At 35.4% G+C, this 17,715-nt stretch overlaps 2 pseudogenes; one reads left to right on the top strand and one right to left on the bottom strand.

Annotated features, from left to right (window-relative positions):
- Nucleotides 1–12,878: 12,878 nt before the first annotated feature.
- LOC132066705 (F-box protein CPR1-like) lies at nucleotides 12,879–15,058 on the top strand (annotated as a pseudogene).
- Nucleotides 15,059–15,427: 369 nt separating this feature from the next.
- LOC132066125 (F-box/kelch-repeat protein At3g23880-like) lies at nucleotides 15,428–17,708 on the bottom strand (annotated as a pseudogene).
- Between the last annotated feature and the right edge of the window lie 7 nt (nucleotides 17,709–17,715).

The raw sequence follows: 17,715 nt of genomic DNA, 5'->3' as shown, positions 1-17,715 counted from the left end.
TTGTCGGGACTTTGTCCTTCTTGTGAGAGTGACTTTGTCACTTATATTGACATACTTCATGGTATAGTTCAAATCTTGCCCATCTTGACTTTGAATTTACATTTCATCTTGACGATGGACTTTTGTCCATTTTTGAGTATGAGTGGAAAGCCTCTTTCAACATGATTCTTGATTATTGAGTGACAATCCTTCTTGATTTAGGACTTCGGTCCTTCGTGTTATTCGATTATGCTTGATGTGATTGCATGACATTTGTGTTGGGCAAAATTAACTAATTGGTGGAATTTCTTGAATTAGCTTGGGAAGCTTTCTTGAGATATGAATTGTTGGTACTTGATTCTCTTGAAATATTGTACATAGGTTACTTTGACAAGCTTATTTCTTGCACTCATTTTTGATATATAGCGTACTATTAATTTAACTAATTGAATGACTTTCTTGAATTAGCTTTGAAAACTTTCTTGGCACTAGAAATATAAATATTGTTATTTGGAACTACTTCTTGATTTGATATTTGATTCTCTTGAATCATCATACATAGCTTACTTTGACAAGCCTATTTCTTGAATTTACTTTTTGTACTCATTTTTGATACATAGCTTACTTTTAAATTAACTAATTGCATGGCTTTCTTGCACTAGCTTTGGAAGCTTTCTTGAAATGTGAATATTGTTAGTTGGAACTACTTATTCTTGGTTAGATATTTGATTCTCTTGAAACATTGTACATAGCTTACTTTGACATGCTTATTTCTTGAATTTACTTCTTGTACTCATTTTTTATACATAGCTTACTATTAAATTAATTATTTGTGGACTTTCTTGGATTAGTTTTCGAAAGTTTCTTGACACTCACAATTTCAAATATTGGTATCTTGAACTACGTTATGGTTTGATAATTGATTCTCTTATCAATTAAACACTTGATGGTGATTTTGATAAGCTCATTTCTAAAACGTATTTCTTGTACTCCTTACGTAACTTACTTTTTTTTTTAAATATGAAATGTTAGCTAAGTTTACGTGCCACTAAGCTTTATGCTTAGCGATAATTTCTTACTACCATAGGTGATGTATCGGGAGAGACTTGAGGATAGCCATTGAAAGTAGACTCTTGGAAGCATAGATGAAGATCACATTTGCATAAGCATGTATATTTTGTAGACTTTTGGGAATTTGTACATGATCTATGGGATACACTTAGATATGCACTTCTGAATGAAACTTGGGTCACGAAAAGTGTGGATTTTCAAGAACGAGAATCATATGATGTGTTGAGAATCTCTTATCTAATCATCCACGCGTACTTTTCAGCTTCTCCAGGGCTGCGACGATTTTTCGAAACCTATCCTGTTGAATTTTACTGAAGAAGTGCTATCTTCTTCTAGTTGCGGGACAAAATCCGACAGCCAATTGCTGGCGAAAGTTGCCAAGTAGACTCCCTCCTTATGATCCAATGGATACTCAAAACTAAAAATCACAAAAACCTCTTCTTAACTACCCAAACCAACCACTCAAATCGGATAAAACCATAATACCGTAGCCGAACAAAAGAAATCTCATGCTAACCCCGTTTAGCTAGGGATTAATGACCAATTATAAAAAAATCAATTAGCTACAAAACTATTTAGCGACGGATTAGCTGCTAAGCTACACTATGAAAGTTTGGGAGAGGGTGCTATAGATGAGGGTGAGGAGGGGTAGCATCTATTATGCGAGAACCAAATTGGATTCATGTGGAGCATTCAACTACAAAAGCCATTCATCTCGTAAGGAGATTGATGGAGCAGTATAGGAAAGGAAGAGAGACTTACATACGGTGTTCATGATCTAGAAAAAACGTATGACAAAATCCCTGAAGGGGGAGGGGGGGGGGGGTTCTATAAAGATGTTTGGAGGTTAGAAGTGTACATGTATCTTACATTAGAGCGGTTAAGAACATGTACGATGAAGTCAAGACCCGGGTGAGGACAGCAGGAAAAGATCAGAGCACTTCCAGTCATGATGAGGTTGCACCAGGGATCATCCCTTAGCCCATTTTTATTTGCCTTGGTGATGGATGAACTCATACGACATATTCAAGAAGAGATGACATGGTGTATGTTAATTACAGATGAAATAGTATTGATTGAAGAGACACACGAAGGAGTTAACAATAGGCTAGAGGTTTGGAGACAAACCATGAAGTCTAAAGAATTTAGGTTGAGCAGGACTAAGACCAAGTACTCGGAGTGTTAGTTCAGTGACGTAACTCATGAGGTAGATGTGGAAGTGAGGATTGATACACAACTCATCTCTAAAAGAGGAAGTTCCAAATATCTTGGGTTAGTAATCCAACAAAATGGGGAAATTGACAATGATGTTTCACATCGTATTGGAGCCGGATGGATGAAACAGAGGCTTGCATCCAATGTCTTTTGTGATAAGAATGTGCCACCAAGAATTCGCACATCCAGAGATGAAATTAAAGTAGCAGAAATGAAGATATTAAGATGTATGTGTGGGCATACTTAGAGAGATTGCATTAGGAACGAAGATATTCGGGATAAGGTGGGAATGACCGCCGTGGTGGATAAGATGAAGGAGGCGAGGTTGAGATGGTTCATGCAAGTAAATAGGTGATGAACAAATGCCCTAGTGAAGACGTTTAGAGGTTGTCTATGGTAGATCTTAGGAGGGTAGAAGCAAGCCGAAGAAGTATTGGGGAGAGGTGATTAGACAGGACACGACACACCTGTAGCTTACCGAGGACATAACACTAGATAGGAGGGTATGAAGGCCGAGGATTAGGGTAGAAGGTTTGTAGATAGCCTAGTTTGTCTAATTTCTCCTATCCGTAGCATTATTAGCTATCCTACTACTTATGCTTTATTTATTTTTTTATTGCCCGCTGTTTTCTTTACTTCGGGTTTCGTACTATTTATTGTTGCTACTGTTTCTTTTCTCCATGATTTCCTATATGGTTTCTTTCCTTTACTGCTTTTGATATGCTTTACTTGAGCCGAAGGTCTATCAGAAACAACTTTTCTACCTTCACAAGGTAGGGATAAGTATACACTTTCCTCTCGAGACTGCACTTGTAGGATTATACTGGATTTGTTGTTGTTGACATGTGATATCGAGAAAATGCTAAATAGTTGGAAGCCGAAACCATATTGAGTCCTACTTGGAGAGGGATTAAAATGTTCAAATATTGATTTTTTTTTAATTCTGAGCACGTAAAGTCAAACAGAGATTGCATAAAAAGAAAAAAAACACTTCTACTTGGCAATTCTGAGTTGGAAGATACAAAACATTGGAAGCAAAAGGAAATAGGTTGGTGATCAGCCCAAAGACCTCACACCTGGCAATTCTCGTAGTTACTTCTTTATATTTTGAATTTTCTTAGTAAAAATTCTGGCCCCGTACTAATATTTTAAATCCCTTTACTAAAAGTCCTGGCTCAACTGGCAAGAGTGCCAGTCCAAGGACTATTAAGAATGTTGTGCGTGCAGGGTCCTTTCCTTTTTTATTCTGTTTGTTTTGTCTTGAAAATGATATACACTGATGCGGTCAAATACGAACTATCTCTCAGCTGTCCAAGCTCCCCCAAATCCAAGTTTGACCAAACCGAGCTCCAATGTCTTCGCTAAACAAACCACACACAATGGAACCCCGGCAGTAATATTTAAAGCAGAAGACAGCTATGGGGTTATGACCAACGATTGCAAGCTCACCCTGGTCGGAAAATGTACTTACGAGAGACAAAGGAATGAAGAAATTAGGGCAAAATTCTTGAAAAAAACTCCGCTAAAAGGCAAAGTAAAGATTGGGGTCTACGGTTCCAGGCATGTGTTTATCGATTCCTCTCAAGAATGTGACTTTAATTCTATATACTTTCAAAGATTTATTGGCATATCAAATTGCATGATGCGCATGTCTAAATGATCCCCCGATTTTGATCTGAATGAAGAAACCTCTTTGGCGCCCATCTGGATTCTTCTCCCTGAACTCAAATATCATCTTTGCAACTGGACTATTTAAAACAAATTCTGGCCCAAGTAGGAACTCCAATAAAAGAGGACCTCGTTACCAAAGTTAAATCCAGGCCAAATATGGCAAAGGTCAAAGTAGAGGTTGACTTAACCAAGCCCCTCCCTAGTTCAGTATTCATTGGCCAAAACATGCGTTGGGAGAAAAGGATACGACCAAGGACTCTAGTATGAAGGTGTCCTGGCATATTGCGCTACCTGTAAATTTCAAGGGCATGACAATAGTAAATGCAAGGTTAAGCCTAGAAAAGCCAACACATAAAACTTCACTCATGAGGAGACAAAAACAAATTGTGAGAAGCAAGAAACACAATGACACTAGCCATGTGGAGAAAGGAAAAAAAAATCATGATAATCAAGGAAAAAAAAAAGAAAAGGAAAAGGAAGTAGTACATATAGAAAGGACCATCTTATGAAAATCAAATACACGTTATGGACAAAACAGAGACCAAAACAGACCACTGAAACCATTAACCAGGACTCAGAAACATGAATAATCAACAATAAGAAGAACTTGGGAAAGCTGTGGCCAACAACAATGAGGGAAATAACACAAATGAACAATACTAGACATATCTCAGCAACCTTTGACAAAGAAGCCAGCAACTCCAACAATTACAAGTAAGCAAAGAAAAGGAAGTACCTGAACATGTTATCAATGTTCCCGAACATGGAGGGCCTAAAAGGCAATCTGATAATAGTATTGGGTTCCCTTGATGTCATAGATGAAATTGAACCTCACAATAAATATGGATCTGATATTCAAAGTGGGCAGCTAGAGGAAAAAGAAGACCACACTAGTGCTACTAAGGACCAAGAACACTAGTTGGCGAGCCTATTAAACATCTTCTCCCCAACTTTGTCATTTAGTTCTTATTCTTAAATTATATGTATGGTTAAAATTCAACATTTTGTGTTTAAATTTTTTTTATTAATTATGAAATGAGATAAAGTGCAACGCACGTTAAGAGAGACTAGTAACTGTTGGGTGTGCAAACAAAGTCTGCACATTGGTAGCTGGAAAGAAAAAGGATCTACTTATAAGGAGTTTGATACTTTTAATGATGTGAGACCTTTTGGGGAAAACTGTGCGGGCTTGGCCAAATCGGACAATATCACATCATGTTAAGAGTATCTTTGGGCCATTTTAGCCCAACAACTGGTATCAGAGCCAATGGTTTGGCGGGACGAGTATGAAGATGGCGGAGTGTGGCGTGGGGCTCGGTTTAGTGCCTTTGCCTGTCTATGGGCCGGTTTACAACCTTTACTCGTAGCTCTTGGCCCAAAGCGGACAATATCACATCATGTTGAGAGTGTCTTTGGGCCGTTTTAGCCCAACAGTAACAAATATATGGACAAAGATATTGAAAAAAATTACGAGAAGGAAAATATTAAATATTGTTTAGTGTTGCCTCTTTAGGATTATGCTCACTGGCAATGAAAAGTATGTTTTAGAGCATTGATGACGACACTGAAGCTTCTGCTAAGCCAGGTGAAGCACTCAACATGCTTTGTGCCTCACTTCATGGCTTAAGTGGCCTTTGACAACACTGCTAAGAACATACTTTGACAAATGAAATAATCTATCCTTCTTCATGTATGACTAAGGGGAGAATAAATACTAAGTAACAGGTACCTACCGTTTGTGTTTTCTCTATGCCAGACACTACTATGTCAAGCAGAGTCTGATTTTCTTTGTTAAATAACATCTTCTTTGCTCAGGGATGTCCTCTTAATTTTATAGGCACGCGTAACAAATTAGAGGCAGCGAACATGGAAAGGAGTGTTGCTATCATCATCCGCCCCGTAAATAAGGTTATGAGACTCTTTAGAATTCAATAAGATCTGGCTACTCTTCTTTTATTGTTCGATATAGCAACATGCAGAGCATTTTGACCACTGCTGTTAGGCATTTCCTAGCAATCTGGACAATGCTCTGATATCTCATTTATCATGTTTACATAACCTTCACTGGCTGCAATGTGAATTGTTGTTGTCCAGTCATTTCTACTGCCAACTGGAGTGTAGGATAAGGATTTCTTCCACCCCAACATATGGTAAACTACCTCGTCCTTCTTGTTTAACAACATAGTGCAGTGAATTCCAATCCCATTTGTCTGGTTCCTCGTTTAACGATTTATTCGGTTGCCATAGTAATATTATGCAATCTGGATGTGTAAAATGTTATGAATGAGATAAAAATTGGGTAGGACAGGGGAACAGTTAACGGGGCAGAGGCGCAGAGCTAATGAAATAGTAAAACTCTTACCAGTATGTTTCTGAATTATTGCGGCATGCAGAGACGCCAACCTAGATGGACCTGCATCACAATAATTTGGTTTCTTGCAGGAATCAAAGAATTGACGCAACATATCAATAAAACCAGACTCCACAACCAGACACAATGGTGCCTCCCCTGCCTTGTTTGCCGGAAATCGAATTCAGGATCTTTTTTTCACCAAGATCTTGACAACATCCGCTAGTAGAAAGTCTCCATTGAAAGTGCAGGAGGGGGGGGGGGGGGGGGGGTGAATTGTAACTTTTTCGTCCAGATAGTCGACTAACTGATAACACTAGTCGACTATATCGTAATGCAGTAATAAAAATGCAGAAATAAAATTGACACAGATATTTTATACTGGTTCAGATTCAATGTGAATCCTAGTCCAGTCCCCTTGGGTTGCGAGGGTGTTCTCTGCAGCTCTTTGTAAATGTTTTGGTACAATGGTTTGTTTGAATGGAGCTCCTACGTCTACACTCAAACACTCGAATTCTTTTTGATACAATGTCTCACAAACTATTCTATATCTCTCCTTTCTTTTTTTGTTTACACTATATCACTCAAGAATATAATGTTTGTGAAAAGTAAAGCTGAGAACTTGAGAGTATGAGACGACTGTATGATTTTCTTTGTCTTTGGAGCCTCGAATAAATAGTCTTCATATGTTTAGCCGTTAGACTCTTATTTTGCAGAGATATCAACCCAAGAGATTTGATCCTTGAGAATTAGAAATATTTGAGGATCCTAATTTCCAAGAATAAAGCAAGAGCTTATTAAGACTTGTAATGATCCTTTCCTTCTGTGGTATCAGCCTGGTTGGCAGATGCTTGTTTCCTTGTACGGTGTTGATGTGAAATAAAGGTTGTACAGCTGCTTTCCTTATGCGCCATTTGCCTTGTTGGAGTGGTACTTGTTTCCTTGTATAGCAGATCTGATTTGATGCTTGATTCACCCTGATTGTGCTGATTTAAATGCTTGAGTAAAACTGATTTTGTTCCAAAAATACGCAGCCTATCTTGAATTCCTTTCCTTATGCAGCCGACTTGGGCTTGCCCTTCTATTGATTGGTCGAACAAGCTTGTTGTCCATTGGGCTTATTTGTCTGATCCATTTAGTTGATCCTTTGAGTATTAGTACCTACACAACAATTTGTCATCATTAAAATATAACACTAACAGCCATCTCCGGTATTGCCTTTCATTCCAGCATTGTACAAGGTGGGTTTTGTTATTCTTTTTGATTTAGGAAATTATCCAGAAATCCATAGACGATCTTGTATTCCTTTTGCTTTCTTTGGATGAAACATTATATAGGGAATTAAAACTCTTCATGAAGTCTTTGCTGAGTGTTTCTTTTAGTTGTTGGCTTGCAACTCATGTCACGTCGATTTTGACAGAGTTGTCATCAACACCAAACCACTCCATATTATAAGATCTGTTTTCTTACAAGGTATATTCTTTAAACATGTAAAAAGAAAAATTAGTTTCTCACTATTAGACTCCAGATTATAGGAGATCTGTTTTATAACCGAGAAATCCTCGAGCACATTTGGCCATGGCAGGGTTCGAACCCGTCATGCGCGTTCGCTCTTAGCCTCTTACCATTAGACTGACCCTGGGTAAGGCAACAATGTTGCATCAATTTTTCATTTATCTGGACGTACCCAAGAGTTGATAGACTCCATCTTTATCAATCATTAATTTCACAACTAATTCAATCATAGCCAATATCCTTAAAACTATCGTCGTTGAATCGTGGGTGTCTACTATCAAAACTTAATAAATGACTTGTTAATTATTGTGCCGGTCTTAGGTCAAAGGAAACTCTTATATTGCACTTATTCAAATTCACTTATCCTTCAAATCACTTATTTATGCCATGCAGTTTGTTAAGTTATTACAATGGTGTGTGCGAGCAGAGGCGGACCCAGGATTTTAAGACGGCGGGGAACTATTATCTTAACATAAACGCCAACAAATTTTTTAATGACGACCGTGGGATAATACTGTGTCGGACCGGTCGCTAATAGCATAGCAGTGACGAAAATATAAGTACATAGGTTAAATATGTGTAATAAATAAAATTTTAACATAGTGAAGCAAATGAAAGAGATAACTCAGTGACTAAGGCTGTGCAACATGTGGTGACAGTGCAGGTTCGAATCTGGGCGAACTCATTTAGCGCTTGTTGTTTTCCTAAAAATAGGCTCAAAAAAATAATTAAAAGTGACATTTCGGTTCGATCCAGGGTGACATGTAATGGAAGCAGCATTGCAACCAACGTGCCTCAAAGACACTTTCGTTTGTTAGAGTGCACAATTAAATATATACTAATCTCTCAAGGTATATATACACACACATATATATATATAATTTTTTTAGAAGGGTGTGAGTGCACTTCTATCTAGGTCCGCCTCTGTGTGCGAGCACGCTCAACAATAAGCACAAATCAGATCATCACATGATACAAATGGAAAGAGATGTAAAGAGAAAATGATCTGGTTTATTCGTCCAACAAGGGGAAAGTACATGCACAACACCATCAAATACAACTAAATTAGAGCACATAAATTACAGAATATACAACAACTATACTCCTCTAGGCCTTGTCTTACATAAGCTTTTAAATATGATTAACCAGTACAGAAGTAAACAGATGCAACAGATGACACAGACAGTAACAGCGAGACAAACTAAATGTGCTAAAGTAGCATACATACCAGTTATAAATGCAATAACAACTGCGGAGATGGCCAAAAGCTGCAAATAACCTGCGGCAAAATACAGATTCTGCGGGTATGCGAGAATGCAAGCTAAAGCAAATGCGAGGCTGAACATGAAGAATTTGTAAAACAAATGCTGATGAATGCAGTAATATTTCATGCTAACTAAGTTTTTGTGATCGGATACTTTGTAAATGAGCTCATCTCGATGCTCTGAATTTACTATAGATAAAACTTACAGAAATAATCTCTTCATTTAGCTTGTTGAGACTCCCATTTCACCATTCGATTGGCAGCCGCTGCTTCTATTCCCCTACCCATCAAATAATCCTCATAGACAATGACAGAGCTCAGAGGCGAAGCCGGGATTTTTAGTTTATGCATTTTGGACAAATTATTTATACATATTAAATATTCCTAAAACTTTTAACACAAATATAAGGTTTGAGCCTATACAACCGAACCGTGTTCTGCCAAACTCACACTATTAGAAAAAGAGGTTTTTCCCACCGACATTCAGTGGGAAATTTGTGCTACAAAACATGATTTTCCCTCTTTATTCCACCGAAATAGGTACCTGGGAAAACACATGATGGGAAACACGTTCCCATTGAAATGCTGGAAAACTTCTTAATTTTTTTGTTATGAAAATACTATTATTTAGATTTTTTCTACTAACATTCAATGGAAAATAGCCACTGAACATTTTTCAGTGGAAAATCACTTGGAAAATAGAGAACTTTTAGTAGTATTAGTAGCTTTAGTTCAAATTTAATTCGAACCTTGTATTTGTATTAACAAATTCACTAAATATATAAAAACAACAACAACAACTACCTAGTGTAATCCCACAAGTGGGAAAATTCACTAAATATATATATATAAATTAAATTCAAAACAAGTTACTATCCCCTGATCGCTATCCTAGAATTCAGAGCTCAAATCCTCTACAAAATTCAAACCAAAAAACAACAGCAAATTCCAAAAACTTCAGATAGAATTTAAGAACAGAAAACAAAAAAAGAGAGGAATAGAATTCACAGCAAAATGCTCTGAAAAGAGTTCTTCTCTTCTGTTTCTTCAAAACAATTTTTTTTTTTTTTTTGGTTGCTGTCATGGCTTTATCAGTCAGCCATGGTGTTTCTCACCGGAATCTTGTAGAAGGGTCTTCTGATGAGCAGTGTATCAGTATTTATCTCAGGGGCGGATTTATGTTGGTCCGAGGGTGTCACGTGACACTGCTTCGTTGAACTTTTTTACTAAATATACATATACTAGTGTCATTTGAAGCTACATTAAAATTTAAATTTGCAATTCCTTTTTTTTTTTTAATGTTTTTTTCCTACTCTTACTTTTTGTGTTGTTTTTATATCATCATATCAATTCTAAAGGTAGGTTGACAATTTTTCAATATTTCTAAGATATTTAATTATATAAAAAAAAATTGTAAGTTAAGAAACAACATTTTTAAGAATATATTTAGACTTTCTTTTTATTTTCATACAAATTAATGCATGCATCAAAGCTTTTCTCCCTTTTATTTTACTACATTTTTTGAGAAATCTTTATTGATCCAAATTGAGTTTTACCTTACGTTAGATTTCAACTTAATGTTTTTCATTAAACTTATATTGACTAACCCATTTTTTGGAAGAAAAAAATAACTACGATATTCAAGTAATATAAAAAAATATTTAATGGTACAAATTGTTGTATAATGACATCAATGAAGTTAACTTATAAATAAAGAAAGCATTTAAAATTAAATAATTAAAAGTCTTGATACAACGAATTACTTTAGATGTTTCTTCAGATTAAACCTTACAAAAAGGAACTGGAAAGTTAATGAAATTATTTGTTTTTCTTACTTTAATCTTTCCTTTTCTTTAAAAATATTGTAGTTTGTTTTTCTTAATGAACTGTTATAATTTCTTAAACATGTATGTAGTTTTAGTGTTTCATGTTTATCTAGCTATTTGTCCTTAATTATATAAAACATTGATTATCTCATATTTTGTAAAACATTTCAATATTAAAAAATGTGAAAATGATTACTCTCGTTTTCAATTATTCTTTATTATAATAATAATAATAATAATAATAATAATAATAATAATAATAATAATTTGGAGAGCTACAATATTTCTTTAAATGCTTTTTTCAATTTTTTTTAGCTATATATGAAAAATAATTTTAAATTGATAATTAAGCATGTATTAAGGTTTATAACTTTTTTATTACTTGTCCGTAATAAATTTTATAGAAAAAAAAATTGAAACAAATTTAATCATTTCCACATAAAAGAAAGACAATAAACTTTTGGATCAATTTTTAATTTGGTTGAATTAATAATATTTTGTGGTGTCACTATGACCCTTCCACATCATCCCTCCTAGAATTTAATTAGCCCACATAATTATTCAAATTTACCAAAATAGGTGAGAGCTTACAAGGTAATTAAACCTTCAATTAAGGGGAAAATGGATAAAAATTTTTATGTGAGGACTACAAAATTTTGAGATTCTCCCTTATATATAATACTAATAAAATACCGTTCTCGGTCAGTCTACCCATTTTCATTTTCAGTCAGAGCCGAGTATGCCAAATTGAAAAGAAAAGCCACGTAGGCGACACATAGCAATATCAAGGTGGGATATAGGATTTAACCGAGTAGGGATAAATATAATTTTTTTGAGTATATGGTCCTATAGTTAGGTGATAAGGGCAAATATGTTGAAAAAATATAACGAAAGGCAAATATAACTTATTTGTGCAAGTACAAGGGCAAATCTGACCCTTTCCGTATTTATTACACTTTAAAATAGTTTGGAGGAGTGGGGGAGGGTGTGGGAAGGGGTAACAGGACTACCGAAAAGAAAAGGTGTGTACCTCTGACTTCAGCATTAGCGTAGCGGTACTTATGCCTTTTCCTTTAAAAAGACAATATTTTTGTTGGAAAGTCCCTGTTGCTCTAAGTTAAATAGAACTGAAAATACCGTTTATATAGTTATAAACAAGGTAGCATACCAAAAATGTCGCCAATCAATTTAATCATAGAACATTCAAAAAGCCTCATCAAATAAAAAGATTATTACTACTCCTTCTATCCCAATTTATGTGATACACTTTTCTTTGTAGTCTGTCTAAAAAAGAATGATATATTTCTATATTTACAAATAATTTAACTTAAAACTTCTCTGTTTACCCTTAATGAAATTATTTAAAACTACACAGATATCTATGACTTTTTTTAAACCACAAGTTTCAAAAGTCTTCGTTTGTTTCCTAAACTCCGTGTCTAGTCAAATTATATTACATAAATTGGAGCAGAGGGAATAGTATTTTAAAAAAAAAATATCCTAGAACTAATAAGTGAAACAGACGAAATAACGGACCCAAATCCTTGTTGGACACACACTTGACTTAACCTGATACTTGGATTGCGGTCCCCATATTGAGAAAAGAATATTCATTTGGTGTCTGCTCTCTTACAACAATTTCAGAGACATCGGAACTGAAGTCACTTCGGATATTCCTAGGATGTTTACCTTTAGTTCTTTTAGGGATTGGGTTAGTCACTGTATTAACATCATTCTCTCCTACTGTTGTAAATTAAGAATAGTGATGGTAGAAATTTTCTATGTATTGCTTTGATCATCAATGATCATATTTATACAAATATTTTGTATAAGGAATTAAATCTAAATACAAAAATGTAAAAATACTCAGCTGTACACTTGTATTGATCCTATTCATTCTATGCAAAAATATCCTATCTGTGTAACTGAATTTATTCCTTTCTATGTTGAGCATGTGACTTTCACATGCTCTCTTCACAGCTGTCAACTTGCGTCTATCGGACGGTCCACGTTGTATCCATCATAGAATTTGATGGATGGCTTGATCGATGCCACCTGTCTTATTGAATTAAATCTTACATATGTGGAAAACATGGAAGATATAGAAGTACTTCCACTTTCCCTTTCTTTTGTCTGAGAAACCCTAAAATTCAAATTCCTTTTCTTCAATTCTTGCTTCTTCCTTGAGCTGATAGAAGCAGCCATTGTTGATGAAGAAGAAGCTATGACATGCTTCTAATCTATTCAACACCTACACAATCCTTTCATGCTATCACAAGATTTTCACTACAACAAGTGATTCGATAGTCTTTGTTCTTCCCAGTGAAATCATCGCAAAAATCCTATTAAAGCTTCCCCCAAGTCATTGTTGAAATTCATGTGTGTTTCAAAATCATGGCTTCAACTAATCTCTAGCCCTGAATTTGTGAAAACCCATCTGAAATTAAACGAAGGATGCGACCATCATAAAGTTCTATTGCGAGGCCTCGAAAGAAATTTCAAGCTTTGTAGTCTACCTTGTTTTACAAAGAATAAAGCACCGAGCTACTTGACATGAATTCTCCCATTGAAAACCCCTCTTTTTATAATTGTATTGTTGGTTCCGCTAATGGATTGATTTGTCTGGTAAATAAGAAATATGAGACATTTTTATGGAACCCAACATATAGAAAGTTAAAGGAATTACCTAAGTTAGAGTTAAGTTGACATGGGATTCCTCTTCTTTATGTTGCAGATATGGTTTTGGATATGATGAATCATGTGACAATTATAAACTAGTAGTTATTGATTATAAAGGTAAAATTTTCAGTCAAAGGACTATGGTCAACATTTACAGTTTGAGGACTGATTCTTGGAGAACAGTAGATGAGCTTCAGGGCATCTTTCTAGCAAATTATTCGGGTAAATTTATCAATGGGAAGCTTTATTGGGTTTCGTCTATTGATATTGGTAACTACATTGTGTGCAACGTCATTTCTTTTGATTTAGCAGACGAGACATGGGAAAAGTTGGAGCTTCCCAGTTGTGGAGAAGTCGATTCTCATTTCAAACTGGGAGTTGTGGAAAGTGATCTATCTCTGCTTTATACTTGTCGTCTAGGTGCTACTACTTCTAATCTGTGGATTCTGAAAGGATTGTAAAGTAGATGTATCTTGGACAAAATTGTTCAACATTGAATAGCCTCTAAATGTTGCGCTATATGTGTGTTCTCCACCCCTTCAGACATTCTATATACATTTTCGAGAGTCAAATATGGGTGAAATTTTATTTTTGCTTCCCCAAGTTATCATGATATGTGATGGTTCAGCCAGACAACTAGCGGTTGCGGATCGATTTGAGGAATGCACTGCTGTAGAAATCTATGTAGAAAGCCTAGTTGATCCTCTATTGATAGCTGACCAGAGTCGTCGTAACCACGGAACTTCACAATCACTTCGCTGATAGCTTGTAAGAGTTTTGCTTATTTTAGTTGGTACGCTCTTTTTGCACTTCTTTTATTTTTCATCAAATATAGGACAAGAGATTGACTATAATTTAACATAACCTTTAGAGGATATTCAATGGAGAACATCTTTGTCAAATATAGGACTTCGATGGATTATGAAGGATCGTGGAGTGGATTGTGAACATCTTTGTCCAAGATACATTAACTCCACAATCCTTCATAATCCATCGAAGTCTGTTACGGCTATGCAATATGGATCTTGTCACAGGGCGATTCACTGAAAAGTCTGCGCTTAACAGATCCTTTCCCTTGTTTTTATTCCGTGAACGACCTATTTTTCTAAAGGAAACAAATAAGCTCGTTAGAAGGGAGCCTATAACCTTAGGACTCATTAGAGAGAGTCCCAGACCTCTTATTTTTTGATAGAAATTTTCCTCCCTTCTTGTATTCCATCTGCGCCTTTAAATAGAGAACCTTATTACAAGATATTAAGAAATCTAGGAATCTACTAACATAGAGAATCTATTCAGATACAAATTCTAGTAAAACTAAACTACTGCCTATTTATGAGAATTCTAGTAAAACTAAACTACTGCCTATTTTAATGCAAATAAAATCTGCCAGTTGTATCAGATCTCCTTATCCTCTTTGACGTTACTATCTTTCTCAACTTGAGGGCCCCGCCTTGCATAAACCTTACCCACGAATGAGTCTATAACAAAGTACTATATCTGACAAAGGTGTCACTACAAGAAAAATATATCTGGCAACAATTTTTTTTTTGTTGTCATAGATTGATTATTGTTGCAAAAAGTACTTTTGGCAACAAAAAAAAAAATATTTTGTTGCATGAACTTTTCCCAACGGCTGTTATTGCAACAACGTGCAATAACTTTTTTTTTTTTGTTGGTAAAAGTACATTTTGCAACAATAATCAATACTATGGAAACAAAAATAAATTCTTTGGCAACAAAAAAATCATTTGCCAACAATAAAATTAAGTTGTTGCCAAATGTAAAATTTTTTGTTGCGATTTCTATACTTTCTTGTAGTGTGTTTTCCATTGAATATCCTCTAAAGGCTGCGTTAAATTAATATCAATGTCTTGTCCTATATTTGACAAACAATAAAAGAAGTGCAAAAAGAGCATACCAGCTAAAATAAGCAAAACTCTTACAAGTTATCAGCAAAGTGATTGTGAAGTTCCGTGGTTACGACGGCCCTGGTCAGCTATCAATAGAGGATCAACTAGGCTTTCTACATAGATTCTACAGCAGTGCATTCCTCAAATCGATCCGCAACCGCTAGTTGTCTGGTTGAACCATTACATATCATGATAACTTGGGGAAGCAAAAGTAAAATTTCACCCTTATTTGACTCGAGAAAATGTATAAAGAATGTCTGAAGGGGTGGAGGACATAAATATAGCGCAAAATTTAGAGGATATTTAATGGTGAACAATTTTGTCCAAGCTACATTAACTCCACAATCCTTCAGAATCCACACATCAGAAGTAGTAACACCTAGACGACAAGTATAAAGCAGAGAAAAATCACTTCCCACAACTCCCAGTTTGAAATGAGAATCGACTTCTCCACAACTAGGAAGCTCCAACTTTCCCCATGTCTCATATGCTAAATATAAAAAATGACGTTGCACACAATTTTGTTACCAATATCAATAGACAAAACCCAATAAAGCTTCCCATTGATATATTTACCTGAATAATTTGCTAGAAAGATGCCCTGAAGCTCATCTATTGTTCTCCAAGAATTAGTCCTCAAACTATAAATGTTGACCACGATCCTCAGACTGAAAATTTTACCTTTATAATCGATAACTACTAGTCCTCAAACTATAAATGTTGACCACGGTCCTCAGACTGAAAATTTTACCTTTATAATCGATAGCTACTAGTTTGTAATCGTCACATGACTCATCATATCCAAAACCATATCTGCTACAGAAAGAAGAGGAATCCCAAAATTCTAACTTAGGTAATTCCTTTAACTTTCTATATGTTGGGTTCCATAAAAATGTCTCCAATTTCTGATTACCAGACAAATCAATCCATTGGCGGAACCAACAATACAATTATAAAAAGAGAGGTTTTCAATGGGAGAATCCATGTCAAGTAACTCAGTGCTTTGTTCTTTGTAAAACAAGGAAGGTAGACTACAAAGCTTGAAATTAATTTATTTCGAGGCCTTGAAATAGAACTTTATGATGGCTGCATCCTTCGTTTAATTTCAGATGGGTTTTCACAAATTCAGGGCTAGAGATTAGTTGAAGCCATGATTTTGAAACCTACATGAATTTCAACAATGACTTGGGGGGAAGCTTTAAGAGGATTTCTGTGATGATTTCACTGGGAAGAACAGGGATTATCAAATCACTTGTTGTAGTGAGAATCTTGTGATAGCATGAAAGGAGTGTGTAGGAGAGAATGATGATGAACCCAATCCCCAAAAGAACTAAAGGAAAATACCCTCGGAATATCCGAAGTGACTTCAGTTCCGATGTCTCTGATATTGTTGTAAGAAAGCAGACACCGAATAAATATTCTTTCCTCAATATAGGGACCGCAATCCAAGTATTAGGTTAAGTCAAGTGTGTATCCGAGAAGGATTTGGGTCCTTTATTTCGTCTGTTTCACTTATTAATTCTAGGACTAGGATATTGTTTTTAAAATACTACCCCCTCTGTTCCATTTTATGTAATATAGTTTGACTAAGCACGTAGTTTAGGAAAGAAAGGAAGACTTTTGAAACTTGTGGTTTAAAACAAGTCATAGATATTTGTGTGATTTTAAATAATTTCATTAAGGGTAAAAGGAGAAGTTTTAAGTTAGATTATTTTTAAATATAGAAATGTATCATTCTTTTTGGGATAGACTAAATAGAAAAGTGTATCACATAAATTGGGACAGAGGGAGTAGTAATAATTTTTTCATTTGATGAGGCTTTTTGAATGTTCTATGATTAAATTTATTGGCAACATTTTTGGTATGCCACCTTGTTTATAACTATATAAACGGTATTTTCAGTTCTATTTAACTTGGAGCATTGAGGACTTTCCAACAGAAATATCGTCTTTTTAAAGGAAAAGGCATAAGTACTGCTACACTATAGCTGAAGTCAGAGGTACACACCTGATAATCTTGTTCTGTTCGACTATCTGACGGTCCTTCTCACTCACCAAAGTAAGAGTCTCTTCAAGAGCTTTAGCTTACTTTTGGTTCTTAGCTGCTTTGTTCTTGAACCACACGAGGTGTTGCTTATCCTCCGACATCTACATTGCCTGATTCCAAGCAGTTTCATTATACGACTTCGACCTTGATTTCCCATGTGAAAGCCAGTTGAAGTTGTCCATGTCTCAT

The sequence above is a fragment of the Lycium ferocissimum genome, chromosome 8 (genome assembly GCF_029784015.1).
Source record: "Lycium ferocissimum isolate CSIRO_LF1 chromosome 8, AGI_CSIRO_Lferr_CH_V1, whole genome shotgun sequence".
In the NCBI taxonomy this organism is placed as follows: domain Eukaryota; kingdom Viridiplantae; phylum Streptophyta; class Magnoliopsida; order Solanales; family Solanaceae; genus Lycium; species Lycium ferocissimum.
This window is presented reverse-complemented; position numbering and strand designations above follow the sequence as displayed.